Source organism: Balaenoptera borealis, assembly GCF_965194805.1.
Source record: "Balaenoptera borealis genome assembly, chromosome: 9".
Taxonomy (NCBI): domain Eukaryota; kingdom Metazoa; phylum Chordata; class Mammalia; order Artiodactyla; family Balaenopteridae; genus Balaenoptera; species Balaenoptera borealis.
This window is the reverse complement of record NC_138873.1, coordinates 18,923,900-18,939,256: the sequence shown is the minus strand read 5'-3', so window position 1 is coordinate 18,939,256 and position 15,357 is coordinate 18,923,900. Positions and strand designations below refer to the sequence as shown.

At 35.6% G+C, this 15,357-nt stretch overlaps 1 protein-coding gene across 2 annotated transcripts in view; it reads left to right on the top strand.

The window, feature by feature from the left end:
* Positions 1-15,357, top strand: part of ADGB (androglobin) — a 166,886-nt gene that overhangs the window by 6,649 nt on the left and 144,880 nt on the right. The window lies entirely within an intron of this gene.

Genomic DNA, 15,357 nt, shown 5'->3' with positions numbered 1-15,357 from the left:
AATCCCACATTGAACTTCTGTTCACTGATGCCTAGTATTTAAACTCTTTCCCTCCCTGAACTCCTCTCCCGCACTTATTCCCATGTCTGTGATTCTCTATTCCTAGTTCTGTTTTCTCTCGTAAGCAAGCTTCCAGCTTCCTGGCAGATAATCCATTCATTTTTATTAGTAACTTAAATTTCAGATACTATATTACATACGTAAGTGATTTTTAACAGAATTGCTCTCCTGCTACGTACCAGTGTAGGGCAGGTCATTTCAATATTTTCTAGTTGCTTCCATTCTTAAAGATCCAAGCTCTACAAGACCCTACAGGATCAAGGTCTTTCCCCTTTTCCCCTATTCCTTTTCTGACTTTACCTCCCCCTTGTTCACGTACTGTCCTCCTTTTCACATCCTGGAGCACCCCAGGCTTGTTCCTACCTCAGGGCCTTTGCTTTGCTATTTCCTCTGCTAGAAAGTCATTTCCATATGGTTTTCTCCCTCACCTCCTTTAGGTATTTAGCTCAATGCCATTTTCTCATGTCAGCTTCTTTGGCCAACTGGTTTAAAATTGCTATCCCCACTTTCCTGCCAAAACCAAAAACTCCCCGTTTTTCTTTTGCTGCTTTATTTTTTGTCATTAATTGCTTTGCTCATTAACATACATATTTTGCTTTAAAAATTATGTTTATGCATATGTCATCTTAATAAAATGTAAGTTCCATGAAGGCAAGGATTTTTCCTCTTCTATTTTATACACTATTGGGTCCTTAGTCATATTTGGGTCATATGTAGTAGGCACTCAAAAATGTTTATTTAATGAATAAGTGAATGACAGTGATTAAATAAAAGACTATAACAGGGTTGCAATACACCAAAAAAAGAAAAGCAAACTTAGTAATGGTTATAATTAATGTACATCGAAGGCTCACAACTCTTAAGGAGCTTTGATTTTAAAGAGTTTATATCCTGAAAGAGATGAGATTGTTAACGCCCATTTAAAAAAAAAACAAAAACAAACTGATCAAACCAGATACCATAAAACACAGTACCTGGCCTGGTTTTGTGGTGATTTTATCACATGATAGAGGTAAGATCCCTGCTGATAAGATGTTAACTCTTTCCGTACTGGGATGTCCCATTTCTTTTTGAGATGATGTTATTTCTAACAGGTTTTTTTCCCCAGAAAATGTCTGAATTGAATTAAATCAATAAAAGTACATGTATATATTTATGAAAATAAAAGAGTAAGGGCAAATAGTTATACAATATCTAGGCTTTGCTAGAAACTAGCTATTGAGTATTAAACATCAAATCATTAGGTTCTGCTGTAGCATTATATAATAGAATGTGAAGTCCACTGTAAATCGTGTTTATCCTCTAAGTTTTACTGAAGAACTAATTATAGATATCAGGCTAAGTCATAGATATAGGTGTCACCTAGCATGGGGCCCAGGGATCAAAGTCTAGCAAGGCTCCAGTGTAATTGTCATTTGACATATACTGGGGACATTTAGAGTAAGTTTTTATATGTCATTATTTTACCACACCTTGTGGTTATACATCCAATAAATGCAACTAACTCTACATGGTCCTGAGTATGGAAATGAGAGAAAAAGTTTTCAGAGCCTTGAAAATGGCTGTCCCATAAAACCTTATTCTCCTACAGCTGCCATCTGTAGCATATCTCTTGTATTCCCTAAACTTGTGTGTCAAATTGGGGACAGGACCAGGTCTGGCTTTTGCCTAGTCTGGTGGCTGGCACATAATAGCCACTCACCATTTGTTTATTAAATGAGTTCATAGTTTAGTTACCTAGCTTGGTTTTCATTCCTTCTAAATTTGATTGGAGACTGGTTCTCCCTCCTTTTCTGATCTGATCCACTGTTGGCAAAATTCAAAAACTGAGATGTTTCAACTGAGAAAGCAGAACCATCTACGTCCAGCTGTGACCAAATTCATAAGTAAATATGACTTTGAATCACCAAGAATAAGTATGCCAGGTAACTGAGCTGACAGTTTTTACATTAGATTAAGGTATTTCTATTTTATGTATTCTGTATTTCTCTGTATCAGCAAGAATGAAATCTCTGATATAGGGTTCACCCTTGCACCATTTTTTGTGACATTAGATATGTCATTTTTTTATTTTGACATTCAATTTTTTCTTCTTTAAATGAAGGACCATCTACTTAAAATTGTTCCCATTCCAGCATTCCCTGTCCTCCCTTCTCTACTTTATTTTTTCCTCCAGCTCCAAACTATCATGATTCTTTCAGATGCTTTTTAACTCTACTGAATCCATAAGTGAGAGAATTTTGTTACAGTAAAGTGTTCAAAACTTTGATTTAACTTATTGTTCTAATTGGGGGTGTCATCTTTTTAAAATTTCATCTTTGAGAACAATATTTTTTATTGTCATAACAACTGTCACAAATTATGTCTTTCATTATTAATACCTAATGATAATTGGAAATTACAAACCAATTTAAATTAATCAATTTGAAAACTAGTGTGTACTGCAAAGATACCATGGAAGGATTTGTAGTGACACAAGACAAAAATCTGATCTTCTTAGAAGTACTGAATATAAGTTTTGGTGTAGATGATAGACAACTTAAAAGAGGGAAGAGAAGGCATGCAATTTAACTCTTAAGGGTTATTAGAAGTGTTAATGCTTACACTTCAAATGCTAAAATATTTGAAACTTGAATGGGAAGTTTGAGATAGGAATACAATTTGGTGTTTATAGTCACAAAGTTTTGTTCCACTTCCAATAGCACATTAAAATCAAGATCAAACAGATAATTTGTTGAACTAACAAGAATTACGCAACCTTCTAGATTCTTATAGATGATGAAACATCATTAGACCTCTTTTTTAAAAATGTATTTTATTGAAGTATAGTTGATTTACGATGTTGTGTTACTTTCTGCTGTACAGCATAGTGATTCAGTTATACATATATATATATATATATATATATATATATATATACACACACATTCTATTTCATATTCTTTTTCATTATGATTTATCACAGGATATTGAATATAGTTAGACCTCTTTTCAAAACAGAATGAAATATATTTCATAAAGCTCAAGTTAATCTATACTTACTGAAGTGTGCATTTAAATTTCATAGAATTCTCAAGAAAGATCAACATATTTGTCTATACAAAACTTTGAAAACAAGACTATTACAAGAGTGGAATTATGATTAATACTATGAAAGCAACATAAAATAGAAGAATACATATCTTACTGAGGATTAAATTAAGTGAATTCTTGGTTATACCAAGTCAAAGAGAGAGCTGCTTCAATGAAACCATGCAACAGTGGTTGATAGATTATAGATAATCTATTCCTCTACCACCAGAAATCAAAAAGGAAAAAAATGTGTGTGTACACGAGAGAGAGAGAGAGAGAGGAAGAAAGAGAGAGAGAGAGAGAGAAGGGAGATGCCTTTTGTAGCTCTAGGTATAGTCCTTATAGCTCCACAGAAAAAGGCAGAGAGGGAAGAGGAGAAGCAGGGCAGGAAACAACCCAGGGTTCACACTGAGTTTTGTGATTTACCCAGGTCACCTCTGAGAACCTCAACAACTAAGGTCGTAAGTACTCACAATTTAAAAGGTGATCTCTGGTGACCAAAACTTCCCTAGAGGAAAGCCAATTCTTTATGTTCACTTCCCAATGATTAATTGAGCGCTTCTCATGCCCAAGTCATTGGTTGGCTTGGGAGAATAACGAATTGCAAAACAGGGTACAAGTCCAGGGATTTGTAATCTAGGGGAGAAAAACTAAGATTCAAATAGAAATAACTAGGAAATACACAGTAATGTCGAATTTGTCAGGGAGAACTTGTTGGAAATAATGGAAAGAACCACGTATTGGCATAGGGTTAGATTAGAGAAATCATGACATGTCTAAAATGATGGTTATGTGAGTTAGAGGAGAAGAGGGTCACTTCCAACTGGAGCTGGTCTTTCATCATCTCCCTCTAACAGCCACTCTCCAACTTCGAAAGGCACAGGCTAGTGAGATGGCTAGGGCAGGTGATGGAGATGTCTGAGGCACAGAAAGTCATCCAGGTTGGCTGGAGCAGAGGGATTTCATATGAATGTTCCGGCACATAAAGCATCAGAGGCGAGTATGCAGCACTTGAGAAGGACAGATTAAGGAATTTGAACTCTATGTGATGGGGAAACATAGACTGTTTTAAATGTCAAAATGATGATTTATGAGGTACAATTTAACAGTTGTCTGAATGGAATTCATGCTGAATTAAGAATCAGGGTAGCAAGAAACGGGTGATGATAATGGGAGATAATGGGGGAATGCTTGCTTCTGGGAACTCTCCATGAGAGTGAGGAACTTTTTTAAAGAAGGGTGAGTGGGTACAGAGCAGACCTGTAAGATGATTGTGTCAAAGACCACAAAGCCAAGTTACTGACCTTCAGTGGCAGCAGTGATGATGTCCAGGTGATGATGCCACCATGTCTGAAAAGAGAAGGAAAAAAAGTGTAAATGAAATTCAATGACAAATTTCTGAGGGCCTTTCCTTGCTTGTTTTTGCATTTTCTTCAGGACCTGGCACGATGTGTGTTTAATAAGTGTGTGTGTACTTTGAGTTAAAATAGAAACCTGGTGTGGCAGCTTGGCCATAAAACCCTCTGTCTCAGAACCAGAGAGAGACTATGAGACCCAGAGGGAAGAGGCCCTGTCAGTCATCCCCAGGACACCAAGAAACACTCAGCACAGATTAGGGCATCATATAAATGTCTGTTGCATATTTCTTAAATATAAAAATCTCAGCCAAAAAGCCCTGCTTAATGAGGCTAGGAATAACCTGTTAGTCTTAGTGGGGTCTGCCACTAGTTCTTCCTTTGAAATAATCTTTTTTTTTTTAAATTAATTTATTTATTTAATTTATTTTTGGCTGTGTTGGGTCTTCGTTTCTGTGCGAGGGCTTTCTCTAGTTGCGGCAAGCGGGGGCCACTCTTCATCGTGGTGCGCGGGCCTCTCACTATCGTGGCCTCTCTTGTTGCGGAGCACAAGCTCCAGACACGCAGGCTCAGTAGTTGTGGCTCACGGGCCTAGTTGCTCCGCGGCATGTGGGATCTTCCCAGACCAGGGCTCGAACCCGTGTACCGTGCATTGGCAGGCAGATTCTCAACCACTGCGCCACCAGGGAAGCCCTGAAATAATCTTAATCTGAACATTTGTTTAATAATTTGTTAAAACTTGACATGGGTTAACAAGTATTTCTGGCAATGAAAAAAATTTTTTTAATCAACCAATTTTTATTTTGTTTCCTTTTGGAGGAGAAATGGTTCCTCCTCAGTTTACTCTGTAGCATTATTAGAGGAGTAGAAGATGTTAGATTAAAAAGATTTAAATTTACAAACTCATGGAATTCGTACTTCAGCGTTACCTAAAAACAAAATCAAATTTATACTTTGAAACTCACAGCACTGTTGGTAGTGCTTCAAATGAGCAAAGTCATATTGCCTCAATCAAAAGTGGTTATTTAAAAATATTTTAGTTGGCTTTACTATTATTTTGACATTTCTAGGTCACAGATTATTGAAATTAAGGGATTAAATAATCTATAAGCTTATTAGGCTACTTAATGTGAGATAAAAATGACTAAAATCTGTATCCAAGATGTTAAAAATATACCTTTGATATGATTTGTATAATTTGATATAATTTGTATAATATGAAGCATTGGATAGAAATATTACTAATCTTTCTCACTTTGACCCTTGACAAAGAAGACATGCATACATTGTCAGAAGAAGTATTCAACTAGGTGCTTTGAAATTTTATTACATTCTTTCCTAGGGTAGGTTCAGGCTAATTAATTCCAGGGTCTAGGGCTATAGGCATGCTGATCTGTATGGCTGAATTAACATATGGTACATTTTAAAAGTAAACTTTATATATAAAGTATATATATCTATATATATACACACACACACACATATGTATAAAGTATATATATAAATATATATATAAAGTATATATATATATACACACATATGTATAAAATATATATATAAATATATATATAAAGTATATATATATAAAATATATATATAAATATATATATAAAGTATATATATATAAAATATATATATATTTATATTTTTGCTGGTGCCAAATGAATAACATAGTCTAAAGATTTTGTGATTATTTTTATTCCATCCTCTGACGTGATGGGTATCAGAATTACATATATTACTTCAGTTGAAATCCTCAAAAGGTCAATGTGCCCTTTCTGCTCCCATTTCTTCACCTCTCAATCTTCATTCAGGGAAGAAATATGTCTAGTTTAGTTATAAATTAATAAAAAAGGCTATTACAGGTCATCAAACCTTGTGGATACACAGGCAAAAGGAGAGGAAGCAGGAGGAACTGTGGCCTGTTTTGCCTGCTTTCATCCCAGGTATGAGCCAGAAACACCGTGAGAGTTTAACCAGGTGAGGTCATGGTCAAAGGTGAAGCCTGTGCTGTACAATCTGCTAACAGAGCTCTTTCCACATACTATTGTAAATTAATTAGAAATTAGAGACAAAGCCACATGTTTGCTCTACCTTGGATCAAAGTCTAGGAGGGATCTGTGATCAGTTTGCTCCATAAACAAAGAATAAAGTTAGGAAGAAAATAGTTGGAGTTGTGTAAAAAGGAGAAAAAAAAAAGTTTAATAGGAGCTTGTGCATGTACTCACCCAGGGTGCTGAGGACCTGTTGTTTCTTTCATGGATTTTGGTTAAAGTCATTAAGGACATTATGTCATGTATTTGCATATCATGTTTTGTCCTTGCTCTTTAAAATATCAGCTTTGCTGCTGGACAGTGTTAGATTCCAGTAAAAGGCAGAAGCTTCAGATACTAGGGGCCTGTGTTCATCGGGATCAGAACAGCAGAAGAAGCCCCCTCCTATTCTGCTCTCTCCCTTTGTTCCTCCATCTCTCAAGAGGGCTCAGGGGAACATGTGTCACTCCAGCTAAATCTATCCTCTCTTATCCTTTCCTGGAGTTTTCCTTTCCTTCTGACCTGCCCCTGCTTTGTTTTCTTTCTTCTACCCCCCAAATTAAGCCATTCTCTGATGGTCTTGCTTCACTCCTCTCTCCTTTATCCCTTTTGATTATCTAAAACAATGATGATTAAAGATGACTGAATTAGCACCTGTGGTCCTTACCATGTAACTGAGCTCAAGTTCAAGGGGACAAATCCACTTGGATGTACTCTCCTACTCCAAGTTAAATATGTCCAAAATGGAGGTCATCATTTTCTCTTCCAAATGTGTAGATTTCCCATGTTTATTTTAGAGAATCTTACTACCATCTTCCCTGCCACCTTGAGTTTCAAGCAGTTATCTTTGACCTTCACCCTCCTTTGTCTGTTATGTCCAGTTGGTTTCCATGTTCTTTTGATTTTCCCTTCAAATTGCTTCTCTACCCTGGCTCAGTGTTCATTTCATAATGATTTGACTTACATACGTCGTGAAGTGATTACCACAATAAGTTTAGTGAACATCTGTCATCTCATGTAGATAAGACATTAAAGAATTAGAAAAAAAATTTCTTCCTTGTGATAAGAACTCTTAGGATTTAATCTTTTAGCAACTTTCATATACTGAGTTGACCAAAAAGTTTGTTCAGGTTTTTCCGTAACATCTTATAGAAAAACCTGAATGAACTTTCTGGTCAACCCAATACAATGTACAGCAGCGTTAATCATATTTATCATGCTGTACTTTACATATCTAGTACTTATTTATCTTATAACTGGAAGTTTGTACCTTTTGGCTACCTTCATCCAGTTCCACCTCTCCACCCCCACCTATCGTAATAACAAATCTGATCTCTTTTTCTATGGGTTTGGTTTGTTTGATTTTGAAGTATAATTAACCTGCAACATGCTGTTAGTTGCTGGTACACAGAGTAGTGATTCGATATTTCTATACACTTCAAAATGATCACCATGATGAAGATGTTACATAATTATTGACTATACTCCCCACACTGTACATTTCATACCTGTGACTTGTTTATTTTGTAATTGAAAATTTGTACCTCTTAATCTCCCTCACCTATTTATTTTCGTATTCACACAAGCACAGTATATTAAAAAAAATAGATAAATGTTGAACTTTTAAAGTTAAATGCCTAATTAAATAATTTTCATCAAATCAAGAGAATAAAGGTTGACATAACAATCTGACTTTAACTATTTTTAATTTTTGCATTTTTTAGAGGTTGCAATTTATTTCCTCACGTATTTAATATTTCTGAAGAATATGGCTCAGAATGCCCCTAATGCAAATTAAGTCAATTGTGTATTCTGATTCCTTCAGGGTATGAGCTGATGCTACTTAATAAGGCATGCTGATTACACATTGCATAAATAAACTACCTCCCACTATGAATAAAATCATGTCTTTACCCTGAGCAGCATGCTCAAGGAAAATAATAGCAAAATTCCAGACCCTCACTTTATTGAAATTTTAACATCCTCGCAGTGGAAGTAATCTAATTAAAGCATATATAAGAGTGTGTATGGCCTGTGTGTAAATAAGATTCTGCTTCTTTTAAAACTTTTTCTTAGAAGTCTCTATGATTTTGTGCCAGCTAAAATTTTCTTTGGTTTTCAGCTCTTATATTTTCTGTTGTATTATATAATTTGTTAATTGACCTAAGAATTTTTAAAAAATCATTTTGTCATCTTTGCTATGTATGTGATTAACAAGTGCTTTTAAGTTTTAAAAAGTTATTTCATTAGTGTTTTATTAATAACCAGATTATAAAATATATATTAATGCAAATATGGACTACTTTTATTACATATAAAGACAATTTTGACTTTTTCCCAAGTCCAAATTATACATGGTTTAATTTACCAGGAATAGGTATACATGAAAGACAGACAAAATACATTTTGTTGAATATGACTTGGCAGTCAAATATATCATAGAATCTAGATTTAATTTAACTATGTATTATGACTCTAGAAACAGATAATACTGCTATCACAAGGTGATGTTTGGATTTTCCTAAATTTGCCTTTTAAAATCCCCAGGTTTTCTTTTTCTTTTTAAAAAACAGGTTTATTGATGTACATTTGACATACAATAAATTGCACATATTTAAAGAATGCATTCTGATAAGTTTTGATGTACATCCACACACATGAAAGAATCAACACAATCAAGATGATGAACAGATCTACTGTTCAAAAAAGTTTCCTTGCCTTCCTTCTGTCTTTCCCTGACCCCAGTCCCCAGGCAATCACTGTTCTATTTTCTATCACTATAGATTAGTTTACATTTTCTAGAGTTTTATATAAATGGAATAATAAACTTCCTTTTGTATGGCTTCTTTCACTCATCATAATTATTTTGATATTCATCCATGTTGTTGCCAATAATTAGTGTAGAATTAGTATTACTTCTTCCTTAAATATTTAGTAGACTTTACCAGTGAAGCCATTTGGGTCTGGAGTTTTCTGTAGGAAAATATTTAATGCTAAGTTCACTTTATTAATAGGTACAGACAAGGGTATTCAATATCTCCAGTCCAATCTATCTCCTCTTTACCAAGGATTCTTAGTTTGTATTCTTCAGGGAACTGATCCATTTCATCTAAGCTATCAAATACATGGACATAGAGTTGTTTGTAATATTTCCTTATTATCTTTTTAATGTCTATGGGATCAGTAGTGATGTCTCTTTTTTCATTCTGATTGGTAGTTTGTATCTTCTCTTCCACATTCCTGATCAACCTGACTAGAGTTTGATCAATCAAAGAACTGGCTTTTTGATTTATTGATTTTTCTCTGCCATTTTTATGTTTTCTATTTCTATTAACCTGCTCTAATTTTTTATTAATTTACATTAGATTTAACTTGCTCTCTTCTTCCTAGTTACTTAAGGTGGAAACTGAGTACATTGTTCTGAGACTTTGATTCTTTTCTAATGTAGACGTTTTGTGCTATAAACTTCCCCTATCTATTGCTTTAGTGGCATCCTGTACATTTTAGTGTGTTATATTTTCATTTTTATTCAATTCAGATACTTTTATAACTTTTTTAATTTTTTCTTTAACACATTGGTTAATCATAAATATTTTACCTAGATTCCAAATATCTTCAAATTTTCCAGGTGTTTTGGTTAGAGATTTCTAGTGTAATTTCCATTGGTCAGAGAACATATTTTGTATGACTTGAATTCTTTCAAATTTATTGAGACTTCTTTGATGTCTCAGATTATGGTATGACTTGGCAAATAAAATGTATGTTCTTGAAAAGAACGTTCATCTGGAGCATGAGGGGCAGAGCCTCAGGTGCTCCAGCATCGTCACGAGTTGTGGCAGGGATAGGGGAAGATGGGGGAAATGGCTGCTTCTTCTAGGCACTAGGGAATGCAGCTGGACCTGGATCCAAAGCAGGCTCTCCATATCGACCAGGCTCGGAAGACAACATCTGGCTGGAGTTCCGAGCAGATGCAGAAGGCCAGCCACCCTGTACCTTTGGATTGAAGAATTTATTTAATACGTTTACATGTAAGCCATGTGGCTGACAGGGTCTTGGTGCTCCGGCTGGGTGTCAGGCCTTAGCCTCTGAGATGGGAGAGCCGAGTTCAGGACACTGGACCACCAGAGACCTCCCAGCCCCATGTAATAACAATTGGGGAGAACTCACCCAGAGATCTCCGTCTCAACGCTAAGACCCAGCTCCACTCAATGACCAGCAAGCTACAGTGCTGGACACCACATGCCCAAAAACTAGTAACACAGGAACACAACCCCACCCATTAGCAGAGAGGCTGCCTAAAATCATAATAAGTTCACAGATACCCCCAAACACACCACCAGACGTGGTCCTGCCCACCAGAAAGACACGATCCAGCTTCATCAACCAGAACACAGGCACCAGTGCCCTCCACCAGGAAGCCTGCACAACACACTGAACCAATCTTACCCATGGGGGGCAGACACCAAATACAATGGGAAATAGCCTGCGAAAAGGAGACCCCAAACACAGTAAGTTAAGCAAAATGAGAAAACAGAGAAATACGCAGCAGATGAAGGAGCAAGGTAAAAACCCACCAGACCAAACAAATGAAGAGGAAATAGGCAGTCTACCTGAAAAAGAGTACAGAGTAATGATAGTAAAGATGATCCAAAATCTTGGAAATAGAATGGAGAAAATACAAGAAACGTTTAACAAGGACCTAGAAGAACTAAAGAGCAAACAAATAATGATGAACAACACAATAAATGAAATTAAAAATTCTCTAAAAGGAATCAATAGCAGAATAACTGAGGCAGAAGAACGGATAAGTGATCTGGAAGATAAAATAGTGGAAATAACTACTGCAGAGCAGAATAAAGAAAAAAGAATGAAAAGAATTGAGGACAATCTCAGAGATGTCTAGGACAACATTAAATGCACCAACATTCGAATTATAAGGGTCCCAGAGGAAGAAGAGAAAAAGAAAGGGACTGAGAAAATATTTGAAGAGATTATAGTTGAAAACTTCCCTAATGTGGGAAAGGAAATAATCAATCAAGTCCAGGAAGTGCAGAGAGTCCCATACAGGATAAATCCAAGGAGAAACACACCAAGACATATATTAATCAAACTATCAAAAATTAAATACAAAGAAAAATATTAAAAGCAGCAAGGGAAAAGCAACAAATAACATACAAGGGAATTCCCATAAGGTTAACAGCTGATCTTTCAGCAGAAACTCTGCAAGCCAGAAGGGAGTGGCAGGACATATTTAAAGTGATGAAAGGGAAAAACCTACAACCAAGATTACTCTACCCAGCAAGGACCTCATTCAGATTTGACAGATAAATTAAAAACTTTACAGACAAGCAAAAGCTAAGAGAATTCAGCACCACCAAACCAGCTTTACAACAAATGCTAAAGGAATTTCTCTAGGCAGGAAACACAAGACAAGGAAAAGACCTACAATAACAAACACAAAACAATTAAGAAAATGGTACTAGGAACATACATATCAATAATTACCTTAAATGTAAATGGATTAAATGCTCCCACCAAAAGACATAGACTGGCTGAATGGATACAAAGACAAGACCCGTATATATGCTGCCTACAAGAGACCCACTTCAGACCTAGGGACACATACAGACTGAAAGTGAGGGGATGGAAAAAGATATTCCATGCAAATGGAAATCAAAACAAAGCTGGAGTAGCAATTCTCATATCAGATAAAATAGACTTTAAAATAAAGAAAATTACAGAGACAAAGAAGGACACTATATAATGATCAAGGGATCGATCCAAGGAGAAGATATAACAATTGTAAATATTTTTGCACCCAACATAGGAGCACCTCAATACATAAGGCAAATGCTAACAGCCATAAAAGGGGAAACTGACAGTAACACAATCATAGCAGGGGACTTTAGGGGACTTTAACACACCCCACTTTCACCAATGGACAGATCACACAAAATGAAAATAAATAAGAAAACACAAGCTTTAAATGACATGTTAAACAAGATAGATTTAATTGATATTTATAGGACATTCCATCGAAAAACAATGGAATGTAGTTTCTTCTCAAGGGCTCATGGAACATTCTCCAGGGTAGATCATATTTTGGGTCACAAGTCAAGCCTTGGTAAACTTAAGAAAATTGAAATCATATCAAGTATCTTTTCTGGCCACAATGCTATGAGACTAGATATAAATTACAGGAAAAAATCTGTGAAAAATACAAACACATGGAGGCGAAACAATACACTACTGAATAAACAAGAGATCACTGAAGAAATCAGAAAATACCTAGAAACAAATGACAATGAAAACACGACGACCCAAAACCTGTGGGATGCAGCAAAAGCAGTTCTAAGAGGGAAGTTTATAGCAATACAGTCCTACCTCAAGAAACAAGAAACATCTCAAATAAACAACCTAACCTTATACGTAAAGCAATTAGAGAAAGAAGAACAAAAAAAACCCCAAAGCTAGCGGAAGGAAAGAAATCTTAAAGATCAGATCAGAAATAAATGAAAAAGAAATGAAGGAAACGATAGCAAAGATCAATAAAACTAAAAGCTGGTTCTTTGAGAAGATAAACAAAATTTATAAACCATTAGCCAGACTTACCAGGAAAAAAATGGAGAAGACACATCAACAGAATTAGAAATGAAAACATAGAAATAACAACTGACACTGCAGAAATACAAAGGATCATGAGAGATTACTACAAGCAACTATAAACCAATACAATGGACAACCTGGAAGAAATGGACAAATTCTTAGAAAAGCACAACCTTCCGAGAGTGAACCAGGAAGAAATAGAAGATATAAACAGACCAATCACAAGTAATGAAATTGAAATTGTGATTAAAAATCTTCCAAGAAACAATCCCAGGACCAGATGGCTTCACAGGTGAATTCTTTCAAACCTTTAGAGAAGAGGTAACACTTTTCCTTCTCAAACTCTACCAAAATATAGCAGAGGGAGGAACATTCTGTGAGGCCACCATCACCCTGATACCAAAACCAGACAAAGATGTCACAAAGAAGAAAACTACATGCTAATATCACTGATGAACATAGATGCAAAAATCTACAACAAAATACTAGCAAACAGAATCCAACAGCACATTAAAAGAATCATACACCATGGTCAACTGGGGTTTATCCCAGGAATGCAAGGATTCGTCAGTATACGCAAATCAATCAATGTGATACACCATATTAACAAATGGAAGGATAAAAACCATATGATAACCTCAATAGATGCAGAAAAAGCTTTCGACAAAATTCAACACCCATTTATGATAAAAACCCTCCAGAAATTAGGCATAGCGGGAACTTACCTCAACATAATAAAGGCCATATATGACAAACTCACAGCCAACATCGTTCTCAATGGTGATAAACTGAAACCATTTCCACTAAGATCAGGAACAAGACAAGGTTGCCCACTCTCACCCTCTCACCACTATTATTCAACATAGTTTTGGAAGTGTTAGCCACAGCTATCAGAGAAGAAAAAGAAATAAAAGGAATCCAAATCAGAAAAGAAGACATAAAGCTGTCACTGTTTGCAGAGGACATGATACTATACATAGAGAATCCTAAAGATGCTACCAGACAACTACTAGAGTTAATCAATGAATTTGGTAAAGTAGCAAGATACAAAATTAATGCACAGAAATCTCTCGCATTCCTATGCACTAATGATGAAAAATCTGAAAGAGCAATTAAGGATATACTCCCATTTACCACTGCAACAAAAAGGATAAAATACCTAAGAATAAAGCTACCTAAGGAGACAGAAGACCTGTATGCAGAAAACTATAAGACACTGATGAAAGAAATTAAAGGTGATACAAACAGATGGAGAGATATACCACGTTCTTGGATTGGAGGAATCAACATTGTGAAAATGACTATACTACCCAAAGCAATCTACAGATTCAATGCAATCCCTATCAAACTACCAATTGCATTTATCACAGAACTAGAACAAAAAATTTCACAATTTGTATGGAAACACAAAAGACCGCGAATAGCCAAAGCAATCTTGAGAAAGAAAAATAGAGCTGGAGGAATCAGGCTCCCGGACTTCAGACTATACTACAAAGCTACAGTAATCAAGACAGTATGGTAGTGGCACAAAAACAGAAATATAGATCAATGGAACAGGATAGAAAGCCCAGATATAAACCCACACGCATATGGTCACCTTATCTTTGATAAAGGAGGCAAGAATATACAATGGATAAAAGACAGCCCCTTCAGTAAGTGGTGCTGGGAAAACTGGACAGCTACATGTAAAAGAATGATATTAGAACACTTCCTAACACCATACACAAAAATAAACTCAAAATGGATTAAAGACCTAAATGTAAAGCCAGTCACTATAAAACTCTTAGTGGAAAGCCTAGGCAGAACACTCTATCACAGCAAGATCCTTTTTGACCCGCCTCCTATTGAAATGGAAATAAAAACTAAAATAAACAAATGGGACCTAATGAAACTTAAAAGCTTTTGCACAGGAAAGGAAACCATAAACAAGACAAGAAGACAACCCTCAGAATGGAAGAAAATATTTGCCAATGAAGCAAATGACAAAGGATTAATCTCAAAAATATATAAACAGCTCATGCAGCCCAATATCCAAAAAACAAACAACCCAATCCAAAAATGGGCAGAAGACCTAAATAGACATTTCTCCAAAGAAGATGTACAGATTGCCAACAAACACATGAAAGGATGCTCAACATCACTAATCATTAGAGAAATGCAAATCAAAACTACAATGATGTATCACCTCACACCAGTTAGAATGGCCATCATCAAAAAATCTACCAGTAATA